Source organism: Podarcis erhardii (assembly GCF_964252035.2).
Source record: "Podarcis erhardii genome assembly, chromosome: 9".
NCBI lineage: Eukaryota > Metazoa > Chordata > Lepidosauria > Squamata > Lacertidae > Podarcis > Podarcis erhardii.
Genome location: NC_138512.1, coordinates 30,846,318 through 30,871,492, shown reverse-complemented (window position 1 = coordinate 30,871,492; position 25,175 = coordinate 30,846,318). Strand labels below are relative to the sequence as shown.

At 39.3% G+C, this 25,175-nt stretch overlaps 1 protein-coding gene across 19 annotated transcripts in view; it reads left to right on the top strand.

The window, feature by feature from the left end:
• TENM3 (teneurin transmembrane protein 3) overlaps nucleotides 1-25,175 on the top strand; it is a 1,299,256-nt gene that overhangs the window by 392,816 nt on the left and 881,265 nt on the right. For all 19 annotated transcript variants that reach the window (XM_081875189.1, XM_081875187.1, XM_081875177.1 and 16 more), the window contains exon 3: nucleotides 18,692-18,857. The gene's annotated coding sequence lies outside the window, so the exon portion shown is untranslated. The remainder of the gene's footprint in view (nucleotides 1-18,691; nucleotides 18,858-25,175) is intronic.

Sequence of the window (25,175 nt, the reverse complement as noted above, 5' to 3'; positions counted from 1 at the left end):
TTTTTTTTAAGTAGAAAGCTGAATTTATGCTTAAGTTATCCATAAGCTATTTCTTCAGCAGTGTGTGAAACTTTTTAGGCAGACTTCACAGTCTCACAAAACTGTCACAGAGAATATTAGTCACGATAGTATGATTCAAATAAAAAAAAGGCAAAGGAAAATCATGCCAAGGAAAAAAATGTGGTTTGATTTTTCTTTCCCAAGGTGCTCTGCAATTTTCCACTTTTTATGGATAATTTAAGTTGTCTGCTCCTGCTGCCTCGGGCCTGTCTATCCCCCACTGTGCTGAATCAGCATTTAAGGAAGCAGAGTTTCCTTTTTCCATATGTGAAGTCAGCAGTCCTTTGCTAAGAGAAGGTCCTGTTTTCTGGAGTGTCAGTTCAGCACAGCAGGGAAGAAGTGGCCTGGCGGCATTGGAAACATACAATTAAAACTTGCTAAAGTAAGGAACAGAACCTCAGAATGGACTAAAAGAACTGATAAGGGTAGATGGAATTAAGATAATGTTTTGGAAAAAGTGCTAGTGGAGATGAGCAACTGCAATGATTGGGCTAACCTTAGTCTCAAATGTGTGAGAGATGGTTGTGATTTTTGTTAGTTAAGCTGCTAGGCTGTTCACAGTTACTTGGGAGTAAGCCCCAGTTTTTCTGAGTGGACACAGTTCCTCAGCCAGAGGTGATGGAACGGTACCCTGCATGTTTTCAACATTGCTCTTTCTATTCATACTTCACATGTTCAGAGAGGACCATTGCCATTGCAGTAGTATTGGTGGGTATGTTTTCATTCCACCAGCAGCACTGGGACATTTAAAAAAGTTTAAGTGCTTTATCAATCCAGTGTTGCTATGCTTGAACCAAAACCAAAGATCTCCAGAACTCCTTAGGCGGTACTCTTGATAGCTTCACATTGTGAGACCCGTTGGATACCTGTAAAGTTCAATTGGAAGGTTTGTAAAGCCTTGTGAAGGGCACAAACAAGTACCAACCCCCCCCCCAAACCCCCAACTTGTTGAAGTTGCAAATTAAAAAGAAACATATAAGCAAGAACACACACCACTCAGCCATTTCTTAATTCTTTTAATGTAAGAAAGAGACAAAGCCCTACTCCGCTGCCCCCTAAGGGGTTATATTAGAAAGCGAATCACTTTTATTTCTCCCTCCAAAAATTCCTGGACCTATTTGTCTGCAATTTGGCAGGCTTTGGATGGACTCGTGTGCCAGCAATTTTCACTTTGACCACAAGGTAAAAGGTTATAGCTGTGTTTAGATTCCCCATCTTAGCGAGTAGAGGAACAGAGAGCTCCACTTTATACAGAGCTGCTTGGGAGCTCAATTACAGAATGAAGCGGAGAGCACAGAGTAACAGAAACAGAAGGGAATTCTAAGAAATGCTCAGATATAGGACAGATCTTGTGGCCAGTTCACACTCCTATTAAATACTATGTGAGGAGGGAAGTACGATTATTAAGGTTAATAATTAAGTAGGCCATATTGCCATGGAAACTGTATGAAATTGTCACAATTTGGACAAATTTTTGCTTGGGTTTTTGTTTTTTTAACCTTTTATTTGTCCTGCTTCATTCTAGGCCAATACAAAAGCCCTACAGTTCAGTATTATTTTTTTCTACCTAAACAAATGCACCACCAAAATAACTGTAAAATATTTCAAAACTCCAATGAATAAATAAAAGCTGACTTGGCTGCACTGGTGCTTGGTTCTATAAACAAATGTCAAGAAAGAAAACAAATAAATAGAACTCTTCCATACATTTACCAAGAAGCATTTGTGTTTGCATTGGAAGGAAAAAATAAATAACACTGTTCTCTGGAATTAGTTTATCCTATCCCAGAACTAAATCCTGTTATCTCTAACTGTCAGTGTAATAAAGAATGTACCTATGGTTTCCAAATGAAATACCCAGTATTTCAACATCATTACAAATACTGTCATTGCCCTGTGGTTAGGAAGATTAAACCTGACTCTTCCACCAAACGGTTCTATTTTGGGCAAGTTGAATTTTAAAAAGCATGCTAATGGCTCCCCAAATGACACACTTGAATAAATCAAATTCAAGAATGTTCTACTTCTCAAAGTACAGTTTATTTTTAAAGAATGATTTTGACAAGTCAACAGAATTGCAGCAGATTAGTCAAAGTATATTGTTGTGCAGCAAGAGCCTCCAGGGGTTCCAGTGCTTTCCCAGGGTTTGGTTTTCTTCGAATGCAGGTCACTGTGATGTGTTTGGAATATATACTTTCTCCTCCCCACATATACAACCTGAGCATTGGATGGAATAACATACAGCATTAACAGATCTTACTTCCCCATTAGGTTTATAGGAGGATCCTCAAAGCCATAGCTTGGGGTGTCAGCATAGAGGGAGCAAAGCAAGCCTATCTTTTCCAGCTCCCAGCTTCAGATGAAACTAAAATAAAGACTATCCCCACGGTTTATTGTTCTCCCACTGCTAGAATGATGTGGAATCCAGCCAGGTGGAAGAGCACCACCAACCTGTTGTCTCTATAGCAACATGACTAACTGGCCATTCAGATAGGATACTTACAGCCCCCACTTAGGGCAGTACACTTACCAAAGAAACCAGGTTGACTAGTTCAGCATTTCCCCTCCACTGCAGGCTCATAATCTTGCAGATTCAAAATAAAAGGATTGGTGGGAACCCAAAGATATCATTCAAACTAATCCCCCAAACCTATAAGATAGTGCATTTTTGAAAGGAAGCAGGTGGCATATCAATTTGAAGATACGGGGCATTAAAAATAAGTACAATATATAAGTGCAAAAGAATAAAAAATGCCGTAATACCAAAACACAAATATTAGCACAACCCAGAGAATAGTAATTTGGTTTTGAACAAAATTATTGAGCGCAATTCTGTGGGCATGTTTTTCATGGAAAAGTCAGTGGAAGGCCTTTATGTGTCTGCAAAGAAATGAAACCTCAGCTGTTTCATTAATTATTGCAGGCGTAAATTTTGTGTGATGACTGTTTAAGGCAGAGCCACGGACAGAGGCTTGGCGTTTACAAGATGCATGTAACAGAAAATAAAGAGTAGCACACCAGACAGACCAAGCATTACATTACCTGAAGCAGGTGGAGGTGCAGCACCAACAGTGGAAAGGTGGCTGCCACCACGGTGAACAATGACTGAGCAACTTAGTAGGGTGGCTAGTCATGAGGTGAGTGGCCCTGTAGGATCTCCTATACTTCCTGAGACACATAGTGAATGATCCAGAATTTAGACACATACAGTATAAGACAGAGGGTATGTATAAAGATTTAGATGCCCTTTTTGCAAGTCATGTAATCCCTATTGAAATTTCAGCTCCGGTGGGGGCGGGGCGGTGAATAGTTAAGAGTTAGGGGAAGTCTCATTGTACAAGCAGAAGATTCAGCATTGGATAAAACACTAAACTGTGGCTCTCACAATTTTTATCCTTTCCTTCCTTCTGGTTACATTAGCAGCTTCCATATGTTCTCCCAATGAATGAACCCTGTTACTAGGTGAACCATTCTTGAGAATGGTTTTATCTTGAATAATAGAAACTACTTCATGGCAACTGAGATTGCTGTACTATATGCACTTGCCTGGGAGTAAATCTAAGTGAACTTCCTAGTAGACATGCATGTGATTGTGTTTCTCCTAGAGGAGCAAATAGCAATGTATGTTTGCTTAACGTTTGATAAGGAGAGAGGTTGTAAATTTCCATTAATATGTTTTCTTATTCGGCAAACTTTAAAAAAGAAGAAAAATCCCTGTTTATATTACTCAGAAATACAAGCAATCCAGGGAAACATCATTATCTGTATGTAGCCAGGTCACTCAAGCCAAATATTTGTTTTAATATATTGCTCTCCATGAAAATTATTTTGATTTTACACTATTGCAAACAACCCAGGGAACTTTTGACTGCCACCAAGTGGGAAAGCAAGCAGGCTTTGGTAAATCAGCTAAGGTAGCGTGTCTCTTCAGCATTCTTTCTTCTTAACCTGCCTTTTCACTGAAGTTTAGGCTTTCTGCATTTCTTAGTCCCTGTGGAATTAATTAACTCTATTTCTAGAGGAAAAAAAGAGTACAATTTAAATGTAACAGTGTTTGTAATTCTCATTTTGAACAGAAAATGTCTAATCAACACCTGCAGTCTGGATGTGCATTAGTTTACTCTGCATGCTACCTAGAAAATATAGCCTAATGATGCTTTTGATAGAGTAAACATTTGCAAATGAGGGTTCAATTGCATATATTCCATGTGCTGTATAAACAAAGCAAACGAGTTCAATTTGTGTGGCTTTCTTCAGATTGTGATAGGAAATGTGTGATGGAGAACCCCCTTTGGAAACATTTAGATATCTTGGAATTAAAACTGTCCCCACAATTGTCACGATTGTCTATTACATAGAGGTAATAGCAACTGTGTCTCTAGGAGCCTATCCCAGTGTCCCTTCAAAACCAAAATGCATCCTACAAACCTGATTAGGCAACCATCTGATAAATGTCTGGTTAAGCGGTGGTGATCATTAAGAAATGTACCTGATTTGATGTAAATAGATTTGTTTTATACCACGTTTTCCTTTAGCATGTAACCATGTGACTGGAAAGGTCAGTTTCAAAGATCCTTAATGCACAAATGACACTAAGATACACCACTCCTCTCCTGACTGGCACAACAGAGAGTGACAGAAGTATAATCTACACCCAAAGTATGCCTTCCTAAGCAATTTCCCTAATGGATGGCCATACTTTGGGATTGAACCAGTGCATATGGAGAATGGTGTCAACAAGGGAACTGTAGTAAAATGGAGATAAAGATTTTTTTAATCCAAATCTAGAAGACCTTGACAGAATATAAGTTTCTGTCATGCTTTGAGCTTAGAACAAATGACAACCTTGATACGACAGAACTTGGGAGGCTATTATCGATTATTCTTTCTTTGGATCTTTTCCATTCCAAACTTTTGTAAGGGAGTATGATACTTATTTTGTCCCTGTTAACCACTGATTTCTAGAACGTGTTTCTAGAAATTCTTAGTACAAAGGAATGCTTTGTTTGTTTTTAAAGGAAATGATCTTTAAAGTAATATGGCTCTGAAGATAAGTAACACAGTGCTGTTAGAAACTCATTTGATGACATGAGCATTATATCACTGTCATTACCAGGTGGAAGCTTATATATGGAGCCCAGTTTTATAAAAGATAAACTAGAAATGTGGCTAGTCCTAGCACTTCAATAGGCTTGGCAAAAGCTTAAGAGAATTTGATTCAAAACCCCTGAAGGTGGCATGTGTGTTTTTGTTCATTCCAATACTTCCAAATTCTTACAGTGTGTTTTTTCCCCCCAAACAAAAAATTGTTTTATTTCACACAAAAGAGGTTATTCAGAGAAACACTGCAATGTACTGTATTCTCTTTATGTTTCTCTTCTTGAGAGTAAATGGAAAGTGGCTTAATGAGGATCTGTATTACCAACAGGTATTACCAACAGGCTTCCATACCTTTGTGTTAGAAACAAACTGAAATGATTTAAAGTAATAAACTGAAAGTGTGAAATTAGAGCCCCATGATACATTGTTTCACTGGGTGCTTAAAAAAAAGGTTCAATAATAGTACTAAACAGTCATACTGATTATCAAAAGCAAAACTCAGTATTGAACTGTGTGTTTTCTGCATTGCAATTACTAAACATGCAGTTTCTAAATAATTATATGAATGAATTTCCTAAAATAGTTCTCTACATATTTTGGTAATTAATACTGTATATTTTTGGCAAATCACCAAATAATTTATTAACAGTAAGACCAGCAACAGTTTGTCGGATTGAGAGGGAAATAACTAACATTTAAGGAATGTAGTAAACATAGAGCTATTCAGCATGATTTCACAGTGCATGAAACACAAGCATTGAATTCATTTTTAAAGCTGTGTTAATCTTTGATATTTGTTCAATTTTATTCTCAATTGTTGTCTGCTTCTCTCAACAATATAGGAAACTGGAGCTTTGTTACACTGGGTTCTTTTCTATAGCCTCTGCTCTTTTCCACAAAGGTTCAGCAACTGTGCAAACCAAGCTTAAGGAACATTCTAGAACATTAACCATAGAGCTTCAACTCTTACCCTGTCCAATAGAACATTCTTGCATCTGTAAAGACCTCAAAGGTTGGGTCTGGCATCTTTCCACACAATTCTCATCTAAACTCCCCATTGCATTTAGAGTGTGTAGGACCCAGCTTAGTTCTGAGGAGATGTCGGCGGGGGGGGGGGGGGGGGAGAGTGGAACCGGTTACACCAATTTCAGTGCTTTACATTTATTATCAGTGTAATAAATAAATAATGATACGATGAATTCTTTTCACACTGCCTGAACATTACCAAGCAAGCATGTCACCATTGCTTTTTGAAGCTTAACATCCTCGTGGGAACAAGTGCTGACAGCTACTAATTCTGACAGAACTATGGAGTGCCCCACACTATGAGTGGGGGAGGGCAATACAATAGCAATGGTTTGATTGTTTCTAGTATCCATCAGCAAGAAAGCTGCCTTGTGTTACAAGCACTCTTCCACATATTGTGAGGGGCCTAGTGCTGACCTTTAGTGTCAATGGCAACTTTATTCTCCACATAGCTCACTAAAATGGTATCTTATTTCCATCTCACCCATCCTTCAGTTCTCAATTCCTTCTGACCTACAAGAAGTCAGGGAACTGTTTCTCATGGCCTTGACGTTTGCAGGCCCATCAGTTTTTTTAAATCAGGACAGCTTAAGGAGAATAGCAATCAGGTTGTATCTGTTAACGCTAATCCTAAGCAATGTTTATGAACTTCCCCTCAGAGGCCTTTTCATTGGCTATTGTCCACATACACCATTTGCTATGTGTTGGCAAATCAACCTCTGCTGCGAAATACCATTTGACTGAGGACCTGGCTCTACCTTCTGTTTTTCTAGAGGCATTTTTCTGACTTTTTTATGTTAAGCAGCCACCTGGTCCATTCCATCAACATTTGTAAAACACTATGCTGTAGATATGTGAGCAAAACTAGACATAGTCTTTGTCAGAGCAGTTCTTCATAGCGTATATTATTTCCCTGTTTATATAAAGCTTTCCAGAAACATAAACATATAGTTCTATATGGACACTATTGTTGTTGTTGTTTAGTCGTTTAGTCATGTCCTACTCTTCGTGACCCCATGGACCAGAGCACGCCAGGCACTCCTGTCTTCCACTGCTTCCCGCAGTTTGGTCAAACTCATGCTGGTAGCTTTGAGAACACTATCCAACCATTTCGTCCTCTGTCGTCCCCTTCTCCTTGTGCCCTCCATCTTTCCCAACATCAGGGTCTTTTCCAGAGAGTCTTCTCTTCTCATGAGGTGGCCAAAGTATTGGAGCCTCAGCTTCAGGATCTGTCCTTCCAGTGAGCACTCAGGGCTGATTTCCTTAGGAATGGATAGGTTTGATCTTCTTGCAGTCCATGGGACTCTCAAGAGTCTCCTCCAACACCATAATTCAAAAGCATCAAAAGCATGGACACTATATAGGTATTTAAAAGTTGCATATCTGTAACTGGTGTTTTTTTTAATTGCAAGCATTCCAGTCAGAATTCTTTATTTATTACAATTGAATCCCATCTTTCCTCAAGGAACTCAGGGTTTGGTACATAGGTCGCTTCCTCCCTGTTTTATTCTCATAACAACCTTGTGAGGTAGGTTAGCATGACTGGCCCAAGGTCACCCAATGAGCTTCATGGCCAAGTGGGGATGTAAATCCAATCCAGTGCTCTAAGTACTAAGCCACCACTGGGAACTCATCCACACTTCCACTGCATAGAAAGCACAGGTCCAAGCAATTTCCCCCTTGCCCCACTCCTTTCCTGGGGGAAAAACCCACTTTTTAGCTCTAAATTGGATCAAACGTCAGTCTGGAGAAAACCTGAATTGCCGTTTGCTCTGATTGAACACTAAACAGCGTTTTTCCCAGGGAAAAGCAGTGGGACAAAAGGAAGTGTGGCCCTGACTCTCAACTCTCAATCACTTTTTGGTTCTTTACTGTATTTCCTTGGAGTATTCTGTTGGAGGAGGCCACATGCTGGTGGAGCCACTGATCAATGGAACCAGAGTTAAAGTGGGTAAAACCAAACACAAACGAGGAACCCTTATCTTATCTTTCTTTCTTTCTTTCTGCCAGTATCTTTCGGTTTCCTTGCCATATGCATGGAATTAGGCTAAGAGCTTCATAAATGTATGATAAAAGCTGCAAGTTGTTCACCCCTGCTTTAAGGTTTTCCATTATAATACCTAAGAGCTTTTCTTTTTTTACTTTATGCACCCCAGCTTCCCTTTTGCTTATTACGTGCTATTTCTCCTTTGATGTTTGTGTGCTCCCAGCTGTTTTCTTTGTTCTGCATCTAAGTTTCTCTTTGCCATTTATTCCCATCGCATGGCTGTGGTGATGCATCATGATGTCATTTGGATAAAAACCTCTACATCCTCCCCACTGCTTCTTACTTTGGGTAATTGTGTTTCCGACCAGAAATGGTGTATTGTCTGCAAGTATGATCCTATCAACAGGAAGTTTGCTTTCTGTGCACCTTATCTAGGAAAAACTTCTAGATATGAAGATTTATAATAGTCTACAATGGCTGAACAAATGCTAATTTTACATTTTGTAAGATAAAGGTTTTGCCATCTATTCCACAGTCTACAAAAAAACCCTTTCTCTAGCAAGGTTTCTCCTAAGGCTACTCAAGAAAAAGTGTTGATAAATAAAACACCTTCTTCAAACTATGTCAGTTCTTTTGTCTCAGTCTCTTCTACCCACAAGCAAAATTTTAAATAGGGATGAGTGAATCAATTTCTGATCTGTGTCACTTTTGCATGCAAGTTCATTCCATGCCGCTTCCAAATTAATCTGCAATTATATATATTTTTTAAAAATTGCATTGAAATCATATTTAAGTGCCATCCTACTGGCAAGCCTTTCTCTCTGCTGGCAGAGAAGCTCTTAAACCTCTTCCTACAGTCCTTCAGATGGCTGAGTGCTGGCTGCAGAATTGCTCCCTAATTCTTATTGAAAGACAATGAACTTTTGGACTATAAATCAAGTCAAAACAACCTTTCCCCCCATATTCCTCAATAAAAACTTGCAAAAGATTGTGATTCCTCATTCATGTCCACCTTTTCCCCCACAGCAGTTAAAGAAAACATAAGAGTTCAGTGTTGGTTTGGGGTTTTGCTTTTTGCTTTTTTTGTAAAAAAAATAAAAAAATAATAATTGTCAGGATTTGCTTTGTTCAGACCTAGAAACACCTTGGATGAGGAGATGGGAAAGCAAGAGCTCCTAGCAGACTCCTCCTGCATTGCCAGCAAACCTGAGGATCAATGTGTCCTTACCACAGATCTCAACCTCACTCGCCTGTGTTCCTAGTTAGCTTTCACATCCCACATAGTCACCTCCAGGTCTACAGGATCAGAGGAGATTGCAAAACAAGCAGGAGCTTTGGAGTGCCAATGAAATGCCTAACAAGCTACTTAGGAGATGGTAGAATCATGTGTAAATACCTGCCCAGAACAATGCCTGGTTGAAAGCCATGAAAGGTGGAGCTGCCAGGTCTAAAGAAATTTGCCATCTCAGCTGCTTTACTTTTCAAGCAACATCTTAAAAGTCCTATTCCACAATTTAGGATTTATATGTTGTGCTTTTAGTTTTCACCAATTGATAGTTTTTCTGAATTAGCATATGATACTAATATGTTAAAATTGCATGTAGCAGGTGGACAGAAAATGTCTTAATTTGTGGATATTGAAAGAACAGTAGTTTTGTACATATATTATTATTTCCTCATATAATAAAACTGTGTTTTCCTTAAATATGTCTCAGTTATGTAGTCCCCATATATCAAAGTTCCCGAAATGATACGGGTTAAATACCTCCTCATTCAGCACAGATGCTAATAATGATATATTAATTCATTGTTAACATTTTCCAAAGTTTATCCCATGCTTCCAATAAAGCACTTACTATAAATGGTCCTAATGTGTTCTGTTTATATCTATTGCTCTTTTATCAAAATTAGATCACATAATGGTAATTTACAGCAAACAAGTCTGAATGGGAGGGAAGAACTGCCATATTTCTCTATCCAGTCAAACTGCTGAATTGGCTTATTTGTATGATAAGAATGAAACAAGTTTAGTATCCCACTTCCTTCTCTTTTCTACTGATTACAGGGGGATTGCTTTTGTTTCGCTTTTTAGTAGTAGCATAAAGACCAGAAAAGTTCAGATAATAGACAATAATGATAAAAAAGTATTTTTCTATGGTTCTTATCAACAAAAATTGCCAAATACCTAATAGGTTGTGTAGTGCAATTAATTAATCTAATTACATTGCTGATAGGGAGGTTGCCTTTTCCAATTTAATTGCTGTAAGTTTAGCCTTATCTTTGTTCAATGAAATCTCCAGCATGTTTCCAAAGCAATAGTATGATCAATCTGCTCTTAGACCTTCAATGTGCAAAGGAAAGGGGAACTCTCCATAGACCTCACATAAGTCTCTAAATCCTCCTCCCTGTCAGTCTTTGGCCAGCACATCACTAACCATTCAGGCATTTCTTACAACAGAAAGCCTTTGGGTAGTTCCCATACTAAGATTCATGTAGCTCACAGTTCTATAGTGGGCAGGTTACTTGTGCTTGGAGCAAATTTAGATTACCTGCAGCGTTCTGGAGATCAGAAAGGGTGACAGATGCCAGCACTGAAGCACCATTCAGCCTCCCCTCCCAATGGTTCATCATAGCTTGTAATTCCCAAGTAGCTAGTAGATTGTGAAATCCAATTAAACAGTCTAACTGGGAAATAAAATCAGTTAAATTCATTTTTTTAAATCCTCTGGTTCATTATCTTTTTTACTTTTGCTGTCAATTGCATAAAACATTTTAAAAGTATATGTCAGAATCACCCCAAAATGTGTTGTAATTTCATTTCAGAGGGACAGCATGTTTCAGAAGCAATTGCTCCTAAGGTGATCTGGGATCAGTTACAATGCTAATCTCACAGCTGTCTCTCTTACTAGCAGTACTCATAAATCATATGGTGTGTAATAAGAGGAGCAAGTTGGAGAGGTTAGAAATCTTAAGAAAACTGTGACAGAAGTGATAGATGATATTAAGTGACTACATTCTGAAGATATTTTATATTTTATAAAAGGGAATGTGTTGCATTGGAGATAAGGTCCTTTTGCATCCCCCCTCCCCTTCTGAATATCAACACTGGGAGATGTGGAATGCTTCTGTAGCATTTCCAGATGAGTATCAAAGTTGTGCTTTATGAAGGAAAAAAGGCAACTGAGATTTAAAAGTGAGAAGAAATCCCCATGAATTTGGATGTTACAGCACAAGGCTACTTTAATAATGCAGACTGTTACACAGTTTAAACTTTTGTATGATCATTAATGCAGTAAAAGGTGTCAGATAAATTATCCAAATTCACACAGGCAGAAATTTGGGGTGTCCCAGAACCCCAGAGTTCACCCTGGAATCAAACCCCTCTCTTATATGCTTAGTCAGGTTTGCGGCAAATTAATAATGGGGATTCTGGCAGCCCCAAAATGTATTTTTTATTCATAATTTGATGACATACTGTACATAAGAACATAAAATACAGTAACACTGAGCATAAGAAGAGCCTGCTGGGTCAGGTCAAAAGCCCATCTAGTCCAGCATTCTGTTCTCACAATGACCAACCAGGTGCCTGTGGGAAGCTTGCAAACAGAGCCCAAGTACAAGAGCATTCACCCCACTTGAGAGTCCCAGCAGCTTGTATTCCACTGTCTCCGACAGTGGAAGCAGAACACAACTACACCAGAGGCCATTAGGAGGAATGAGAGGGGGGTGCTGGAGGTGTACAACATCCTGCCCTCCACTTGCCTCAATATAACCAAATTGTGTTCCACTATACAAAGCATGGGTAAATTTCATTACAAAAGAGAGAAGGCTGCATCTAGGGAAGACAGGCAAGAGAATCATGTGAGTGAGACCTCCTCATTCTGTCTTTTATTGTGAGAAGTGAAATTGCAAGGAAGCAGGCAGAGGGCTTTCTCAGTAGCTGCACCCGCCCTGTAGAACATCCTCCCATCATATGTCAAAAAGATAATCACATGACCTTTAGTGGATATCTTAATCTACATCAGGAAGCTTTTAAAGTTTGATGTTTTGTTGTCTTTATACTTTGTTGGAAGCTGCCCAGTCAGATGGGCGGGATACAAGAAATTCATTTTGTTGTTGTTGTTTGAAAGCTGAGTGAGTGGGATGTATCACCTGTTGGGACATCTTTGTAGCTTCCATTCATTTGTGAACCTCTTTCCTTGCTCATGAACCTTGGAATATGAACTTCTGGAACCTGTTTGCTTTGGAGTGTGTACTGCTATTAGCCTGAATAAAGATCTCTGGCTTGCTGGCTTGCAAGAGTCACTGCCATGCTTTGGGACAGGAGCCTGAGACTTGCCCTCATCACTAGATAGATTTAGCTGACAATTAAGTATTTTCCAGTTCACCAAATGAATTTTCAATCAGGAACCAATAAATCTACATATCATTGAGTTGGATCCAGGGTGTCCCTTCCATTAACAAAATAATTCCATGAACAGAGATCCAGTAAATCCACTGGAGGTAATTTGTCTGATTCCTCCTTTGCTCTGCAGCCTTCCAGAACAACTTTTGAAGGGATTTGGGGAACTCCAGAGGAATGAGGACCTAGTGAAATTGCCTTCATCTTCCTCTAGCTAGAGCATCCTGTAAATGCTAGATACAACCCATTGGGGAGGGGATTTTTAGGGGAGGTTCTATTGGTTACTGAGCAAGAACATCAGCTTATAAACCAATAAAATACTTTCCTGGTTACTAGACTGACTAAAACAGGAGAAATCTACCATCAAAAGGTTTATTTAATAAACATGTCTACCTTTTTCTGGCATACTAAACTATTCCTTTGGTCATCATGGCCCAAAAAATTCTGAAGTATATGCTTATATTCCCATGAAGAACATTCCCACGACACACAGCAAAGTGCTGGTCCTTTGTTGCAATTTCTTGTAATTCCTGTAGGGATCAGGCATTTGATTAGCATCTTCCCCTTTCATGACATAAATCAGAAGAATCTTCTCTTGTGGAAGAAGAAAACCCATTGCTTTCATAAAAGAGAGAAGTAAAAAAAAAAAAAATATTAGCAAAGCTTCAGAATATTTGACCAGTCCAGGTGCATTTGTGCAGGACATGCTTCTACTTACTTAAAACAAGAGCTTTAGTTTAGTATTCACTAATCCTCAATAATAAAGACTGAAAGTTTCAGATTCTAGAATCATTCATCGGTTACCTGCTTTGGCTGACCCAAAGTAAAATGGTTTATTTGAATGTTTCACTTCAATAATCTTTATTTTTTACCTGCCTCAGTTGTCATTTCCGACAGTACAGAAATCCAGATAGTGCTAGCTGGCCTCTGCAATAATCCATGTGAACATTTGGTTGATGGTCAAAAGAGATTTTTGTGCATTTCTAGGAGAACTGAAGAGATCAGCAAAACCATGTAAGAGTATATAGCCACAAATGTCAGGTTTTGTCAGTTTACAAGTGGAAACAAAGGCTGAGGAACCTTTGAATCACTGATGCTGAAAAGTTTGCCAGAGCACTTCAAATGAGAAGTTAGATAGGGGAATTAATGTTGACTGGTTCACCAGTGGAAATAAAAGTTTTTGCACACCAAAAGCATAGAAATGAAATGTGCATTCTAAACTAAACAGTCTAAACATTTTAAGCCAAAAGTGGGAAATTAAGCTAGAAATATTCCCAGTTGTTTTGCCCTTGTACTATTTGAAATTGCTTGCTTTTTTCATATTACAGACACACTTTCATAATTGCTTTTCTTTTGTCTGTGCCTGTTTTCCATTTCCATCTTCATTTAGCCCGTTACATGATGTGTTTTTATTTAAGCCTTTTCTCAACTTTTTGCAGTTCCTCAATTATGCAGACAAGCCTAGACCTGTATAGTTTTTAATGCACGTATCATCTGTTCAAAGATTCTACTGAGTGTGCATCAAGCAGCATAAACTTGTCACTAGGACCCCCATCCTATATGGCAGAATTGCCAACATGGAAACAGTGGGCCCACCATACCTTCTATGCTGCCCACAAAAGGTCTCAATAGTATCTCCATAAAAATCCACAATGCACCTGAGGCTGGAATTAGCAGTTTGGTGTCTCCCCCCCCCCCCCCATTGACGGTGTGGCCAATGGGGTGTATAACCACACCATTTTATGATCTTGTCTCTTTTCTTGTCCTGCTCTTTTAGATGTGACAGCCATTTTGTGACTGGCAGTCATGGCACTTTCTTAAAAATTTAAATGTGCCCATTGCACCAAAATGGTTGGGAACCACTGGTACATGAAATCTCTCAGTCTGGACATTTTCTATGAAATGTTTTATAGGTTCCTTTTTTCTCTCGGCGAGGGAGAATCATGAAATGAAAAGCAGTTCTCTTCTTTCTTCCCCTCTTCCATTTTGCCGTGGGATAAGCTCCATTGAGATCAGAAAGATTTTTTCCCCAAGTAAACATGTGTAGGATCTGGCTGTTGATATTTCTTTTCCTTCTTCCACTCTGTCTCCTTCATTTGACGCCATCTTTAACTTCTATTGAAAGATTACATGCATGGAGGAATATAATTGTTCTCATCCAAAAAGGAATGGCTTTGTTAACACACGAGAGTTAATTCAAGTATGCAGATATGCACATTTATAGAGAAAAGATTATGCTTACTTTTCTGTTTATATTTCCTGCATCCCCACATACAAATTCTTTATCTCCAGAAACTAACCCATATTTTATTTTTATTTTTTAAACAAAACAAGCAAACTTGCACAGGAAATAAAAGTGTCATTATTTCCCAGCCTGACTCCTGTTACACTAATACACATTAGCATAGTGTTTCTCAAACTTTATCCTCTGGGCCACACTTTCAGAATAAAAATTTGTTTGTGCTACATTGAATTTTTTTATTGACAAGGAATATACTGGAAAACAAAAAGTAACTCATGGCAGTGCTTGATGGCAGAACACAACTGCTTTCTAATATGATCATGGGACATACAGAAAGAACTGTACTGAGAGCTGCATTGGTCTCACACCTGCCCACAGTCCTGGCCATCTGCCAAAGTTGAGCCATGGGGGTGGAGTCTGTTTCTTCAATGCATTCCTCACAGCTGGCAAAGCAGCACTCAGCAGGACTGAAGTCTCTTTTTAACAGCTGATGAGCAGAGACATCAGTTCTGCTCTTCACGGGCTTCTTTGCAGGGGTCCCGGCATGGAACACATTGATGAAGCAGCACCCAGCAGGATGGGTCTAACAGCAACAAGTAATTCTGAACTGTCATCAGCTGATGAATGGAGATTTCAGTCATGCTCTCTGCTGGAATCTGAGCAGGATTTAACCTCCACCCACTTTTCATCAACTGATGACCAGCGGTTAAATCCTGCCGCTTTGGGTGCATTGGTGGTTGTGGTCAGTGCAGAGCTAAACCCTGCCTATCAGCTAGAGTCACCCACCCATCAGGCTGGTGTCAGCTGGTCAAGGTCTGGGGGAAGTGGCTTCACAGACCAACTTGGACCCCCTGCTGGGCCATGATTGGCTCATGGGCTAGAAGTTCCCCAGCCCTGAATAAAGGGCCTCCATTCTGTAACTTTATCTCTCTGAGCAGGTCCTGTTCATCCCATGGGAAAGATGACAAAAGTTGTTGCAGCACTAAGGGAGAGCCTCTGTGAGCAACTTGTTCCAACAATGGATAGCTGTGAACTGAGGCAATTTTAGTCTGTGCCGCCAGCCACCTTCACCTGTCCTCCACCACCTTCTGGAAAATAAGAGTCTCTTACATGGCTAACCCACTGGCTTGAAAATGGGTGTTTGTCCTGTACTCCATGGACCCGTGTTGCAGTCCCTGTGCTCTTGAATGGGTGAGGACCTGGATCACAGCAGTTCCGTAGCTCATCCCACTTGCTCCTCCACTATTCAGGCAATGCTCTCTCCTCCCTTCCCTCCATTATCGTTGCCTTTGCCAGTCTCCAATGTCCCAGCTTCAAGCTACGTTGTTAGAGGGATCCCCCCAAAAACACAATCTGAATTAGAGCAGTTGTGAGGCCATTTGGGATCAGAGCAACTTCTGAGTAAGAGCTCACACCAATTTTATTTCCTGTCCACATCTACCTGTGACCTGTACCCAGAAGGGGACAGCTTTGCTAGGCCCTTCTTCACTCTAATCACACAATTACGATTCCTAGAAACAAAGCTACTTCATCTAGCTGTGGGACACTCCTCATCATCTGTATCCAGAGTGGCATCAGTTATCTGTATCCACGGTGGCATCAGTTATCTACACTGAGAGCTGGCTTGACTGTAGGTTGCTGGCTCAGAGCTAAGGCAGAACATCCTGTCCCTTAGAAATACTCTCACTGCGGGGCAAAGTCCCTTAGAACAAATGAATCTTAATTGAGCCTTGCACGTTGTTCACACCACTTACTTACCCACTAACAATGGCAATTCCAGTCAGCTTCAGTTCCAGTCAGTCTGCTGCTGTCAAAAAGGATTTGGCTTATTTTGCTGCTCTCATGGGTCACATAATGGCCACTTACCTGGTCAGAAAGTGGGTGGTGGTTGCAACCTGGTGCTGAAACCTCCCCAGCCATCACAAAGTTTGTAATTGCCCATCAGGGGCAAGCTGAGGGATGGAGCCAGGGTGGGGATAAAGGCCAACTGCACCCAAGCAGGGCTTGGGCAATCTGTAAATTGTATTCAGAAATAGCCTTTGTTAAAGAATGATGTATGTTACTGCAATGATCAGTTGTTCCAATTAGAAATTGTAATACATTCACTTCCTATATTGTTAATTGATATGAATGGCTTTATTATCTATTGAATGAGTCATCATATTATGAGTCATCACAGAATTGCCTATCAGCACACATTGGTTATCACAGACACTATAAACATATTCTGTCTACAGCCTATCTAGATACATCTCTAAAAATAATGAATTCTGTATAGTATTTTGTAGTCAGTAGTGCCAAGTAAAATCTTCAGGTAGGACATGAAAAGGAGAGGGAATGTTCTGTTATTTTCCTCTCTAGGTGTGATTTTTTAAAAAAAACCAAAGTCCCTTAAATATTTGGATCTGAGGGTGGGGGAGCAGAGAATCTTTTTATTATTCTTTTGCCATTTGTAATTTGCTACCCAGCTAATTGTTAACAATGTTCCACAGCTCTTAACTGCACGCTCAACAGCTTAACCTTGTGGTCATTAGCAGGTTTGGGAGTTGTTGCAAGGCTGTGAATATATACACTGTTGTGGGTGAATTAAAAGAGTGCTGCTGTGAAACGGTACAACAAACAAAAATAAAGCTTCTTTCATGGGGGAGGGATAGATAAATAATGACTAGGGATCTCAGCTTGCTTTGTTCCTGTTTTAATAGTTTACTGTTTTGTGGTTTCAGTAATTAATATGACATTATAGAAAGCATAAATCCTGCTGAGATATTTAAGTTAGGAGCATCCTCTTGATGGCATACAAATATATATATATATATATATATATACACACACACACACACACACACACACACACACACACACCGTTCCCAGATCTTAACAAGCTGTTTTGATTTACCTTTGAAAGACATTTGAATGGTAAAGTAGTGCAGCCTACTCAAACCATTTTAGTGTCATTGTTAACTAGAACCTCCTTTTGAAATTTATTGCATTCAATTACATTTTTAGAAGAATTTTAATTATGTGCCTGTAAAGAATAAAGATGCTCCAGGCTCCATTTGTTTATCATAGAGGGCCTGGGAAAGAAAAAAAAAACGAGGACAGAGCTTCCCAGCTCATGCAGGGGTTGCAGAGAGAGAGAGAGATGACTTTTAATTCGACAAGTTCAGAGAGATTTCTTAGTTTGACGCGCACAGCAGGGGGTCTTTGAGCGCCTGGCAATACTTCAGCATTCCAAGCTTTGAAAGTCTTTCCCTGCAGCAGAAATTGTATCAAAAGCCAATGATAATATTCCCTGCAAGGTAAAGCACCCTATTGAAGATTTCTAGAGCTGTTTATTTATTCATCACAGTTGTTTTTTTTTAGGACATATCAGGCATATAGGTAATAATTCTTTTAGACGATATAAAAATGCAAATAAATAAATAAAAACTCTCATTAGTCTCTTGCCTTGTTATATTTCTTCACTGGTTACATGAACCTATAGACACTGCCATCCATCCCTTTCCGCCCAAAATGTGTCTCTTTACTGCAAATGTCTTTCCCTGTAATTTTAATAAAATCATCATTTCTGTCTACTCTCTACCACCTGCTGTGTGTGTAAGATGTTTATGGCCATCTCCTTCCAGCAAGCTTTCAACGTAATTAATTAATTTTACAGAAGGATATTCCATTTCTTAGGGGGTCTGTTTAAATCCCAATTTTAAAGTAAGTTTTAGATATCCGCTTTCATAGTCAAGATTAAAGCTCTCTTGTTTTGGTATTCCAAAGATAAAATGTTTTCATATTTTTGTATTACCTTCACAAGGAAAGAAAAAATAACATATATATATATATATATTTCTCTCCTTGTTTTTGTTCTGTTTGGTCTCCGCAGCAGAGCCGGGAGTGTGAGACTGCGACAACCATTCCCTTGTGTCATGTCATTGTCGGCTATCACAGTGGCAGAATCAGCCAGATCGCTGAAGACAAAAAGTGTCCCTCCTCCTCTTGCTCTTTCAACTGCCACTGGCATCCAAAGTGACCTTGCCTTGTAAATATTGGTGAGTGACCACAAGGGGAAAGAAGCTCCCTGCTGAAAGAGAACTTCTTTTTTGGGGGGGGACTGTAGTGGCCTGAGGGCACTACATTGCTTAAAACTGTGTTTTCACATGGGGTAAACATTGGGGATGTGTGCAGAAAAAAATTATGTGCAAGATTTTTCTTTCTTTGTTTTAATCACAATTCCATATAACCTACATTTCTATTTTTAACTTAAAGGCACATACTAATGCTTTTTGCAGATTACATGAGCAACATGAAATCATTGCCTTGCTCGAGATTTAGGAAAGCCTCTGTCTCTCTCAAAGACGACTTATGTACTATTCCCTGAGGCTTCTGTTGATGCATCCCCCCCCACTCCAAAAAAGCTAGTATAGGAAGTGTAACACAGAAATGGAACACACAGGCAGACCCATGACACTCACCCCTCCCCCAAATATTTTTTTGTTGTTTCTGCTGCTGCTGCAGTTCAGAGGTTTGTGGTTTTGTCCCACATCTACAAAAATACAGAAGAAAAATAATCAGTACTCCTTTGTGTCATGTTAGAACTAAAGCTATGGGGGTAGTGAATAGCAGCCATCTGGTGTTCTCTGAAGAAAGATGTATGTTCCAATAATCACTGCCTGATATTAAGGCATGCCATAATCTGTGATTATTAGCATTGCCCGGTCAATATTTCAGAAATGGTAGATGCTTTAGAGTTCTGGAGTTCTGAAATAACAGGCATCTGTTACTCTTTTTGCATTGTAGTAATCTGGAATATGAGAAAATCCTTTCTCCCGCCCCTTTTGAAAATGGGGGGATTATACTTGAAATAAGAGAAAGCAGTCAGTCCTAGGGATGGCAGCTTCCTTGTTTTATCTTCTTTAGAATCCTTGGAAATACGGAATCAGAGTGGAGTTTTGGCCAATGCAAACAATGTTCCCTTGCCTAAATGAATTAGGAAAAGAAATGTGCAACACACAGTTGAGCCTGGGGCATATTTAATGCTAAAATGGGTCTGAGACTTGACTAACCTGCCTCTAATAGGGAATTGAGAACTATATTCAGTAGGGCACTTCTACTACAACGAGATCAATTTTCTTTCTCCTAGCCTCTTCTCAAGTCTTAGACATAAATTTTTCACTATCTACAATTCATCCTTCGGGTTTTGCATTAGCTCTGAGGAATGATTGGGAAGTTTAGAAGGATTCCTGTCTTCAAAGGATCGTGTTTGACATTTAATTCAAATGCACAACCCCTTGCACACAATAATCCTTATGAACTTCCAAATAGTTCCTCATAACTATAGAGTTATGCCCAGACCCTTCTAATCTCTGGATCCAGCATCTGTTCAAATATAAGCAAGGATTCAGTTTCTGGAATAGCCAAGCTAGTTTCCTGGCAAGAGGATAGCCGATGTAATGAGCCATTAAGGGAACAAAGGAAGTGGATCTGTGCCATATATAAAATAGGTGGGGCCCCTCAACTGGTCAGTAGTTAGAAAGACAAAGGCCAGAGAGGAGAGTTGACTGATGTGAGCTAGGCTGGGAAGCCAGAGATTTTTGCTTGAATCTAAGGCTGTGGCTATGGAGGAAGCAAGGCCCGCTTGAGGTAGTAATGCTGCAGCTCAAGTTACTAATTTGTGTAAGTAAAGCACAAGTTATGCGGCTCAAGTTACTAATATGTGTAAGTAAAGCACATGTCATAAAGATTACATGTGCTCATTCTGAAGGAAACAGGGGTAACTGGACGGAACCCCTGGAACCTTGCACCACTCAGTAATTGGGGTGGCATGCAACAATAATGTTACTACAAATCTGTTCCAGAGGCCCGTCCTTATGGCGAAATGGGTTGCTGGTAGAAGCGCTGCTGTGCGCAGGCACATTCGGCGGCAGCCCACTTCTGTGCATGTGCAGATGGCGGCAGCCGCTTCTGCGCATGCACGAATCGCAGCAACCCGGTGTTTACTTCTGGGTTTGCCGCGGTCGCAACTTGGAACAGGCCTAAGTAGAGCGGGACGTAAGTAGAGGTTCTACTTTGTGGGGGGGGGGAAGGCATGAGTCATGTGACTTTTTGGGGAGATAAGCATTTTAACTATCCTAATTTTAGAAGGAGAGGTCCCCTTCAGTCCTCTCACCAGTCCTCTTGGACCTTGTTCTGTTGGGACTGCTCTCTGCAGCTCCATGTTTCTTCTTTAGTGCCATGAACTAGTTCTGTACTTGGGGTCCAGGGGGATCTGCCATGAGCAGATTCTCTACACTTTCATAGGAATAACCACATGGCACCAAATGGAAGAACTAGGAAGTAGCTTAACTTTTGGTCACCTCACATGGGGCCTTTAGTCCACCTTTCTTCCCTGAGAATAATTCTCTGAATGTGTTGATAGTTGCTATATATTTTGCATTGTGCGGAAAACTATAATGCCTTTCTTTTCCATTGGTCAAGAATAGGTATGGGAGGATCTGTCAAGTTTTATTCTCTTCATTTTTCATTTTTCCAGTCTTGATTTCAGTTCTCCACATTTCTGCTTCAGTTTGCAGGAATTTTTCTTAAAAAAATAAATATCATGAAAATTCACCAGCATTTTAGTATAGCTTTACCCTAATAAATATATATTTTTGTATGCTGTTTTGTCTAGTGTACACGTTTTGCAAGCAATGTCTCCTAATAGAACACACTTTTGTAAGTGTTTCCACTAACACTCTCACTTTTGTGCTCATTTTTACCTAGTATTTGCATTTTGTAACCATTGGTTAGTTTGAGAACTGTGTTACAAAATTCAGATAATTACAAATTTCAAAGAATGGCTGTGTTTCAGTTTTCAGATTGTTTTGGATTTGACAAATTTGCCTTTAAATGTAAACTGAATTAGATTTCCCCTCCTTTCCTAGTCAAGAACCAAGTTCCTTTCTAGACTTATAAAAACCAGGAAGTGATCAAGAATTATTTGTATACAGTTGCTCTAAACCTAATCCAGTTTTTTAAAAATGTTAATGTCATGTGGCTATTACTTTTCTGGATAATGTATTTTAGTGATTTGTCTTGGGACTGCAGTTTACTTTTTGTTTATTTTTTAAAGTGGGCTTGTGATAGCTTCTCTTTGAACAGAGTGTTTGTGTTAAACAACATTCTGCCAGAAATTAATGTTTTACGTAGTGATGTCTTGTTTACCATAAGGATTCCAAAGCAAATGTGCTCTGTTGATGCTGCTTTTCTTCCTATTCTGTATTGGAACAAGGTGGCAAGGTAAGGTGCAAGGGGCTTAACCCATAACATATCAGGTTTCTTTATATATATATATATATATATATATATATATATATATATATATATATATATATATATAAATGCTGCCAGACTATTTTTCAGAAGTTTTCAGTGAAAGTTATATATAAAAAGCTTTAAAGACATGTTTGCCACTTTGAAGTCTGTGTCTCTGAAGTACACATAGAGGCTTAATGAGGACACTTCCATGCTGCTTGGTACAAATATTGATTGACTGTACACACTTGCATTAGCTTCCAGCATCATGAGCAATCCACAGTCCTAGACAAATGGGTTTTTTTGCTATCAGTTGCGATTTCATAAAATACTTTTCCATTTTAGGGTTTTAAGGTGTCCTTGTTCCTCAGATGTGTTTTGCCTGATGTTGAAAGGAAAATGTGGTCAATAACTATATAGAACTATGCTTATTATTATTATTATTATTATTACTTATTCAATTTATATACTGAATAAGTTTTATGTGATTGGTTGTTGAATCATTCTTACTGCACAATGGGAATAATGAGGGAGAGAGCAATGATAAGTTACATACTGTAATACTCATGGAATACAATTCACCAAGGTGATCCTTTACACTTGGGGCTGCTCTGCACAGTAACAAGAGGTTTGGACATACAGTAGTTTAGCTCCATGTAAGTATCCCCAAAGAGGATACCCTAGACTTTAAGTGAGATAATGTATAAACTTATGACGAACAATATTCACTATGAGCTATCTGTAATTTTTTGACAGAGTTATTCATCGAAGAAATTCATGGGTAACTTTTAATATTAGATGCATGTGACTGTTTCACAGTTGTGCTTGATAAATTGTGAAGACAACATGGTGAATTTATCAACTAAATGAATCATTGAATTCATTCATTTATCTCCTTTGGAGAGATCCTTAGTGAGAAAATGGAGGGGGTGGAATTGTGAAGCAGCCCTCTCATAAAAATAATAAAAATAAGATTTTCTTGCTCACATGGTACTCTGATAAGTTGCTTTGTTTGATTACAAAGAATGGCCTAAAATGAGTTTTATGCAGATTTTTTAACAATAGAACACATTGTGTTATGTGCAATTTTACTGGAAAGCATTTTGAGATATAGCATTTACTAAATCAACTGACTGTGGAAGGAAATATCAAGATTAAGAGCATATATGTGTTCTAGGGCTCATGTTTTAAAAATTGCATATATTGATAAAGGTGTTCCAAAATATAAAATATAAGATTATTCTTTTACATACTTAATAGCATTAATTATTTTTCTGGCAACAGAAAACACAGCAGTTTATGCTTCAGATCCAGCATGTGGAGCTTGGTTGTTGTTGTTTTTGTTGCCACTTATTAGTTTATTTTACAAAAACTAACCCAAAGTGACTTCCAAAGTAGTACAAATATTAAAAAAAACAATGTAAAACAAAAACAGCTTAAAAACTTAAAAGCACATTTGCCACTAAAAAGGACCATTCTCATGTTGCCACTCCACACCTCCCTTAGAAGGAGCAAATTAAGTGATGAATGCATTGTCTGGGTGGTTTATGTAAGGAAAAGCAATCCTTGAGATACTGGGATCCTGAGCCACATCAGGCTTTATAAATAAAAGCCAGCGCTTTGAATTGAGTCTGGAAACTGACTAGTAGCCAGTGCAATCAGACCAGAATTGGTTTTATATACTCAGACCATCTGGTCCTGGTCAGCAATCTAGCCGCTGAATTATTCATGTTATTGTGTGCCAGGGAAATGCCCTCTGAAGATATGGTGGTGTTAATGGATCTATCAATATGTGAATAATTTTCTTCTCGTAGCATATTACTTCACACCTGTAGGAACTATGACCAGCCTAAGGTTATAACAAATGGCGGTGCAGTAAATTGTGCATGAATTGTTTCAGAGAAAGCGGGGTGTCAGTTCATATATTATGTAGATAACTCCGACAACAAAACATTGATACTTCATTGCACACAGTGCTACAGGGCCTGCTTTTACGAGGATTTTTAAAATTGTCATTGTTGTTTAAAGAAACGTTTCCTATTCAGCCTTCTTATCCGGTGAAGAGTTCACCACAGATAAAGTCGCACAGCATCAAAATGCACTTTTTTTTGCAAAATTTGTGTGCTGTCTAGCCCTGAGCCATAATGGCTGCTTCCATTTTGTGGCTCCATTTACAGGTCGTGAAATGGGGAGGTGAGGTTCACTGATTATGGAGGTAGGCAACAACCTTTCTACTGTGGTGCACTGCTGTCATTTTTTCCCCAGAATGCCCTGCTGAGCAAAGCTATATCGTCATGTCAGGTAAAAAGGTAAAGGACCCCTGGGTGGTTAAGTCCAGTCAAAGGCGACTATAGGGTGCAGTGCTCATCTCGCTTCAGGCCAAGGGAGCCAGCATTTGTCCTCAGACAGCTTTTCAGGTCATGTGGCCAGCATGACTAAATCGCTTCTAGTGCAACGGAACACTGTGACAGAAGCGAGAGCTCACAGAAACACCGTTTACCTTCCCACTGTCATGGTACCTATTTATCTACTTGCACTGGTATGCTTTTGAACTGCTAGGTTGGCAGAAGCTGGGACAGAGCAATGGGAGCTCACCCCATTGTGCTGATTCAAACTGGCGACCTTCTGATTGGCAAGCCCAAGAGGCTCAGTGTTTAGACCACAGCACCACCCACGTCCCCCATCATCATGTAGCATCATTGCAAAGAGTATTCTAGGAAGAGAAGTGGTGGCAGTAGCAGTCAGTAGGAGCACTGCTTCAATCACTGCCACCATCATACAACATGGGAAATGCAATGCAGTGAATATTTCCACCCTCCTTTCACCTCTGACCCACCACCGAAATTTGGCCATTTGTTTTTCTCCAGCACTGATTTCTTCATTTAAATAGTCACGTGCACTTATTTATGTGTTTTATCTCAGTGTTTCTGTGATCATTATAATAAGTTACATTTTCTATTGAGTGTCTAGATTTTTTTCATTGACCTGGTATAATGCCTGAGCATTGCAGGAACTATGAAGAAATCAGTTTAGGATTGTAAGGTGTGAGAAGGCAGAGAAGAACAGAGAGATGTCTC